This window comes from Pristis pectinata, chromosome 6 (assembly GCF_009764475.1).
Source record: "Pristis pectinata isolate sPriPec2 chromosome 6, sPriPec2.1.pri, whole genome shotgun sequence".
Taxonomy (NCBI): Eukaryota; Metazoa; Chordata; class Chondrichthyes; order Rhinopristiformes; family Pristidae; genus Pristis; species Pristis pectinata.
In genome coordinates, this window is record NC_067410.1 from 106,912,073 (window position 1) to 106,919,582 (window position 7,510).

A 7,510-nucleotide genomic window follows, 5' to 3' on the forward strand; every position below is an offset into this window, starting at 1 on the left:
GAGTTTGCAGAGAGGGCAGCCAGCGACCCAGGTTCAATTGCCGCTGCTGTCTGTAAGGAGCTTGTACGTTCTCCCTGTGTCTGCGTGGGTTTCCTCCGGGTGCTCCGGTTTCCTCCCACATTCCAAAGACGTACGGGTTAGGAAGTTATGGGCATGCTATGTTGGCGGCAGAAGTGTGGCGACACTTGCGGGCTGCCCCCAGAACACTACACAGAAGATGCATTTCACTATGTGTTTCGATGTACATGTGACTAATAAAGATATCTTATCTTATTCTCCCTTTGGTTGAGATCCCCCCCACAGATGCTTCCCTTTCCTCCCACATCCCTAAAGATCTGCTGGTAGGTTAACTGTCCGCTGTAAGTTAGCTGTAGCGCAGGTAAGCAACAGAGGAATGGAATGGCAGTGGACAGGCAGAGAGAATAAGTTGCAAGGGAACAGGGAAATGAGAGGGGGTGTGGGAATGGGAACGATGGGATTGTTGGGAGCTGGCAATGGATATGATGGGCCAAATGGCTAGTTTCTATGCTGTCATAAGTAAATGGAATATTGGCCTTTACTGCAAGGAGAATGAAGTGGGAACAGAATGAAACAGTGCAACAAATGATCAGGGCATTGGTAAAACCATATCTGCAGTCCTGTGTACGTAGAACACAGAACAGTACAGCACAGGAACAGACCCTTTGGCCCACATGTCTGCACTGAACACGATGCCAAATTAAACTAAATCTCCTCTGCCTGTACATGATCCATATCCCTCCATCCCATGAACACTACCTCGTTATTCCTCTTTTGCATATTTATTTATTTTTGTAACTTATTGTAATTTTTATGCCTTGCACTGTACTGCTGCTGCAAAACAACACATTTCACGACATAGGTCAGTGATAACAAACCTGATTCTGATTCTGGTCTAACAGCCTCTTGAATACCACCATCGCATCTGCTTCCATCACCACCCCCAGCAGCCCACTTCAGGCACCTCCCACTCTCTGTGTAAAAAATCTTGCCCAGCACAACTCCTTTGAACTTTCCCCCTCTCACCTTAAATGCACGTCCTGTAGTACTTGACATTTCGACCCTGGGAATTTTGGTCTGCTAGTCTGAGGTAGGATAGAATTCCCTCAGGGCCAACGCAACAGAAGTTCAGGAAATTGATTCCTGAGCTGAAGGTGTTGCCTGTTGAGAAATGATGACTCAGGATGGGCTTATACTCTTTGACTTTAGAAAACTGAGCGGTGATCTGATTGAAACTTAAAAATTCTGAGGGTGGGGGGGGATTCTCAGATCCGATGCTTAAAGGATGTTTTCTATCATGGAGGAATCAGAACCAAGGAGATAGTTGCAGTGTATGTGGTCACCTGTTTAGGATGGAGCTGAGGAGGAACTTCTTTTGGAGACACAAGAGACTTCAGATGCTGGAATCTGGAGGAACTCAGTGGATCGAGCAGCAATTGTAGAAAGATCTTCTGCAGATGTACTGTTGAAAGTATCCCGACTGGTTGCATCATGGTCTGGTACGGCAATTCAAATGCACAGGAACGTAAGAAGCTGCAGAGAGTAGTGGACTCAGCACAATACATCACAGGCACATCCCTCCTCGGTAGTATCTACAGGACGCGCTGCCTCAAGAAGGCAACATCTATCATCAAAGAGCCCCACCATTCGGGCTATGCCATCTTCTCGTAGCTACCATGGGGCAGGAGATACTGAAGCCTGAAGTCCCACACCACCAGGTTCAAGAACAGCTACTTCCCTTCAATCATTCAGATCTTGAACCAACTGGCAAAACCCTAATCACTACAGTTTAGCAGCACTATGACCACTTTGATCACTCTGCACTAAAACGGACTTTGTCTTTTTTTGTTCTAATTGTGGTCTTTCTTGTAAAAATTGTGTATAATTTATGTTTAATTTATGCATTCCTTGTGAATGCTGCTTATCTCAGAATCAGAATCAGGTTTATTACCACTGACCTATGACGTGACATTTGTTGTTTTGCAGTAGCAGTACAGTGCAAGACATAAAGACATAAAAATTACTATAAGTTACAAAGAAAAATAAATAGTGCAAAAGAGATCATGATGCTATGTGCCTGTGACGCTGCTGCAAGCAAGTTTTTCATTGCACCTGTGCACACATGTACTTGTGCATGTGGCAATATACTCGACTTTGACTTTGAAAGGAATTGTCGATGTTTCCGGTTGAAACCCTGCATCAGGACTGAGAGTGGAGAGGCAAGATGTCCTGTATAAAGAGGAGAAGGGGAGGGCTGAGTCAGGAGCCCAAGGTGTGTAAGATGACTGGCAGGTTGTTACAGGCAGGGGAGGGGAGCAGGGATGGAGCTGGGAGACAGTGGCAGGTGGATGATAAATGGAAGGAGAGAGAGGGGGAGGGGGAGAGAAAAACTTGATAGGCAGGTAGTGGCACAGTAGCATAGCGGTCAGCGTGACGTTATTAGAGCGCCAGAGGTCGGGGTTCAATTCCCGCCGCTGTCTATAAAGAGTTTGTATGTTCTCCACGGGTCTGTGTGGGTTTCGTCTGGGTGCTCCAGTTTCCTCCCACGTTCCAAAGACTTACAGGTAGGTTAACATGGGTTTAAATGGGCGGTGCGGGATCGTTGGGCTGGAAGGGCCCGTTACCCTGCTGTAAATAAAGTTTTTTTTATAAAGGTGGTGGGAGGGGAGTGTGAAATTTGGAGACAGCTGCTGGAGGGAAATAAGCAGGATCACAAAAGGACACCAGTGCCGGACTCTGATAAGTAGAGGAGGTGAGAATGGGGACCAGTAGGGGAGAGGGGTATTGTAGACGGAACCAGAACCAGATGGGGAGAGGGAGCCTGTGAGTGAACTGTGTGTATATAGTGGGTGGATGGAACCAGGAGTTGAGGGGGATGAAAATGGGTGTCGGGGTATTGAGGAGGGAGGGGGTTGTATCCCTTTTCTTGGAGTTTTGAATCTTCTGAAATCTCTGAAGAAAAGAAGAAGCTGTGTCAATGAATATATTCAAGCCTGAGATGGACAGTTTATGGTCTTTAGGGGAAATCAAACGGAATAGGAAAGAAATTGGGAGTTGAGGCCAGGGTCAGATCTTCCACGATCTAGAACATAGAACATAACAGCACAGTACAGGCCCTTCAGCCCACAATGTCGTGCCGACATTTTATCCTGCTCTGTTCCATCTAACCCTTCCCTCCCACATAGCCCTCCATTTTTCTATCATTCATGTGGTTATCTAAGAGTCTCTTAAATGTCCCCAGTGTATCTTCCCCCACAACCTCTGCCGGCAGTGCGTTCCACACACCCGCCACTCTCTGTGTAAAAAAACTTACCCCTTGACATCCCCCTTAGACTTTCCTCCAGTCACTTTAAAATTATGATCTTATTGAATAGCACAGCTGCCTTGAGTAGGATTGACCACATTGGATTTTATATTCCAATATAAATTGGGGTGGAGGTTAGTTGCCGGTGGGGTTTGAGTATGTGGTTTGTAATGGGCGGGGTCTCCAAAGGGGGCTCATGACTGACATTGTGGCCTTTGTGGGTGATGTCTATAGGGCAGTGCTTGATTTGGGTGGAAGTTAATATGGTGGAGCCCACAAAAAGGCCCACTATAAAGATAAAGTTCCTACAACCAGCAAAGAGTCCGTGCCAAACTGTCTTCTGTAACAGGGGGCCTTGTCACAGGATTATAGAGTTTGTCAGCACAGAAAAAACCCAACTCGTCCATGCCAACCAAGATGTCTATCTGACCTAATCTTATTTGCCTACATTTGTCCCAAATCCCTCTAAACCTTCCTATCAACCATCTGGTTCTTGAACCAACTTGCACAACCCTAATCACTACCTCATTATAGCAACACTATGACCACTTTAATCACTTTGCACTACAATGACTTTTTTTTGTTCTAATTGTGTTATTGCTTGTAAAGATTATAACTTATGTTTAATTTACGTTTTCTTGTGAATGCTGCTTATCTGATGCTACGTGCCTGTGATGCTGCTGCAAGTAAGCTTTTCATTGCACCCGTGCATCCATGAACTTGTGCGTCTGACAATAAACTCGACTTTGACTTTATCCACGTACCTGTCCAAATGTCTTATGAACATTGTAATTGTACCCGCCTCTACCACTTCCTCTGGCAGCTTGTTCCATATACCCACCACCCTCTGATCCCTTTTAAAGCTTCCCCCTCTCATTTGAAAACTATGCCCTCTGGTTTTAGACTCGCAATCCTGGGAAAAAATCCGTAACCATTCACTTATCTATGTCCCTCATGATGTTATAAACTTCTTTGAGTTCACCCACCCCTCAGTCTCCTTCATACCAGCAAAAAAAGTCCCGGCTGATCCAATCTCTCCTCATAGCTCAAGCCCTCCATCCCGGTGAACTTTTCTGTGAAATAACACAAAATAAATGAAAGAGGAATAATAAAGAGGAGTACAAGGTCTTCTGGTTACCTGTTGCTGAAATCCAACTATTTCTCAAAAGCACCAAAGTCTCCAAAATGTGTGATAGTACACTCCAAAATCTAAACTATCCAGGATATTCAGGAAAATACACAGAAGCTGAGAATTTTTACCAGTGTCAGGTGTTCACACTTGAATCTCAGAAGGCAAACATCTCCCATTCCTCTGAGTCAGGAAACTAAACAAGTTTCCCATCTAAATATACACTGTTCTTCACAACATAAGTTTTATTTGGAAATCTCCTAAATTCCAGCACACCTGCCTGTCTCTAGCAGTGGGACAGAGGCCAGGTAGGCATGGTAATTCAAAAATCTGACAGCTCATCGTGTCAGTCACAGATCATTAAAACACCTCATATTGCAATTAATGCCTGTGACAGACCTGTCCCCACTAGTACTGTACCCCAGTGTTATACAGTGACATACCCACCCCCACCAGTACTGTACCCCAGTGTTATACAGTGACAGACCCGCCCCCACCGGTACTGTACCCCAGTGTTATACAGTGACAGACCCATCCCCACAGTACTGTATCCCAGTGTTATACAGTGACAGACCCATCCCCACTGGTACTGTACCCCAGTGTTATACAGTGACAGCCCCATCCCCACCAGTACTGTATCCCAGTGTTATACAGTGACAAACCCATCCCCACCGGTACTGTACCCCAGTGTTATGCAGTGACATAACTGTCCATGTCCGTGGTCTGGGAACCTGGTCTGGGAAAACTTGTGTCCAATATCAATGTAATACATGGTGAACATCTTTCCTTTCAGATACAGGAAGTTCTGTACAAAAGGGAACTGTGAATAACCAACTGCTTGAGTATGTTTTAATTTCTATTAGCTGGCTATCAAATATCAATACACAGAGGTAGTGAAGCTTCATTTGAGTACAAGATCAAGGATGTCCACCTAAAATTGGATAGGGCCTTTGTGGAACACTGTAGCCAATATTGGTCTTCTTTCCTGGGGAATTAACACGCTTGCTACAGAGGAAATGCACTGAAGATTCATCAGACCCTTTCCAATGATGACAGTTCTGTCAGAAGAGGAATCAGTTTGGACCCCTTTACCTGGAGTTTAGAAGGATGAATCAAACAAAATTCTTTGAGGGTTTAACAAAAACTACTAGAAAAATTCAACGGAGCAAAGAGCAACTGTGGAGACAAAGGGACAGTTAACAATTCAGGTGAAGACCCCTAATCGGGGTCATGCTTTCCTTCGCCTCCACAGATGCTGCTTGACCTGCTGAGTTTTACCAGCAGTTTATTTTTTGCTGCAGGTTCCAGCATCTGCAGTCTCTTGTGTCTTCTCTTAAAGGGTTTGATGGGGCAGTTTTGGAGAGGAGGTTCTGCTGGCTTCACTAGAATGATTCCAGGAATGACAGGGTTAACATATGAGGAATGTCTGATGGCTCTTTTGGCTATGCTCCTTGGAGTTCAGAAGAATGAGGGGGGACCTCATAGAAACATTTCGAATGTTAAAAGGCCTGGACAGAGTAGATGTGGCAAAGTTGTAGGGGAGTCTAGTACAAGAGGGCACGACTTCAGGATTGAAGGGGGCCCCATCAGAACAAAGATGTGGAGAAATTTCTTTAGCCAGAGAGTGGTGAATCTGTGGAATTTGTTACCACAGGTGGCTGTGGAGGCAAAGTCATTGAGTGTATTTAAGGCAGAGATTGATAGGTATCTGAGTAGCCAGGGCATCAAAGGTTATGGTGAGAAGGCGGGGGAGTGGGGCTAAATGGGAGAATGGATCAGCTCATGATAGAATGGCGGAGCAGACTCGATGGGCCGAATGGCCGACTTCTGCTCCTTTGTCTTATGGTCTCATGGCTTGAGGGGTCCACAACTAGAGGGCCGCAGTCTCAAAATAAGAGGTTGGCTTGAGGTGAGGATCAATTTCTTCACTTAGAGCCTGGCGAATCTGTAGAATTTTTCATTCAAAGAGGGCTGTGGAGGCTGTTGCTGAGTTCGTTCAAAATAATGATTGACGGATTTCTGAATATTATGATATGGAAACGTGGCAGGGGAATGGTGTTGAAGCGGTACATGATCTCATTGAATATCAGCACTAGTGTGAGGGGCCATTTGGCCTATTCTTGCTTCTGTATTTTTGTTCTTAATTAAAATGACTGTTTTTGCTAGTCGTCTAAAATATCTGTCCATATTTGTTAACAGAAGCGACACAATATTGAAACCCATATCCTGCGGCTAGTAAACTGAGCTGGCTTCACAACTTTGCAGTCAGAGTTTCTCTTATTCATAGTGGAATCATACAGCACAGCTTGACTAATCCCTTTCAAAAAGAAAAATCAATATTTTTTGTTTGAATAATTAACCATCTGGAAATCTAAGAGGTATTCTTAAGAGCAGTGTTCTGTGATTATGTTGCCTGATGAAGTCATAGGTCAGAACATGTACCAACAACCCTGGGCACAGACTTTGTTGACCTAGGGTGACATGATTCAGTATGGACACATGATTCAGTATGGACAATGTTAGAACTACCTCAGAGAAGTGGATATGAAAACCACCAGTAGGATCCTTAGTTCTTTTGTTCAGTTTTGGTCACCATGCTCTCAGAAAGATGCCACTCAGCTGGTAAGAATGCAAAGGAGATTTATGAGGACTTTGTAGGGACTCAAGGGACTGAGTTAGGGAGAGAGGTTGAGCAGGCTGGAACTTTATTCATTGTAGCTTAGGAGAATGAGGGGTGATCTTATAGAGGTAGATAAAATCATGAGGGACATAGATAGGGTGAATGCACACAGTCTTGTTCCCGGGGTTGCGGAATCAAGAACAAGAGGGCATAGGTTTAAAATGAGAGGGGAGAGGCTTAATAAGAACCTGAGGGGCAACGTTTTCATCCCGAGCGTGGTTCGTGTATGGAATGAGCTGCCAGAGGAAGTGGTTGAGTACATCGAGGTAGTACAAAGGGGAAAACAAAACCAGAATGCAGAATATAGTGTTGCAGTTGCAGAGAAAGTTCAGTGCAGGTCGACAAACAAGGTGTAAGGGCCATGACAAGGTAGATTGAG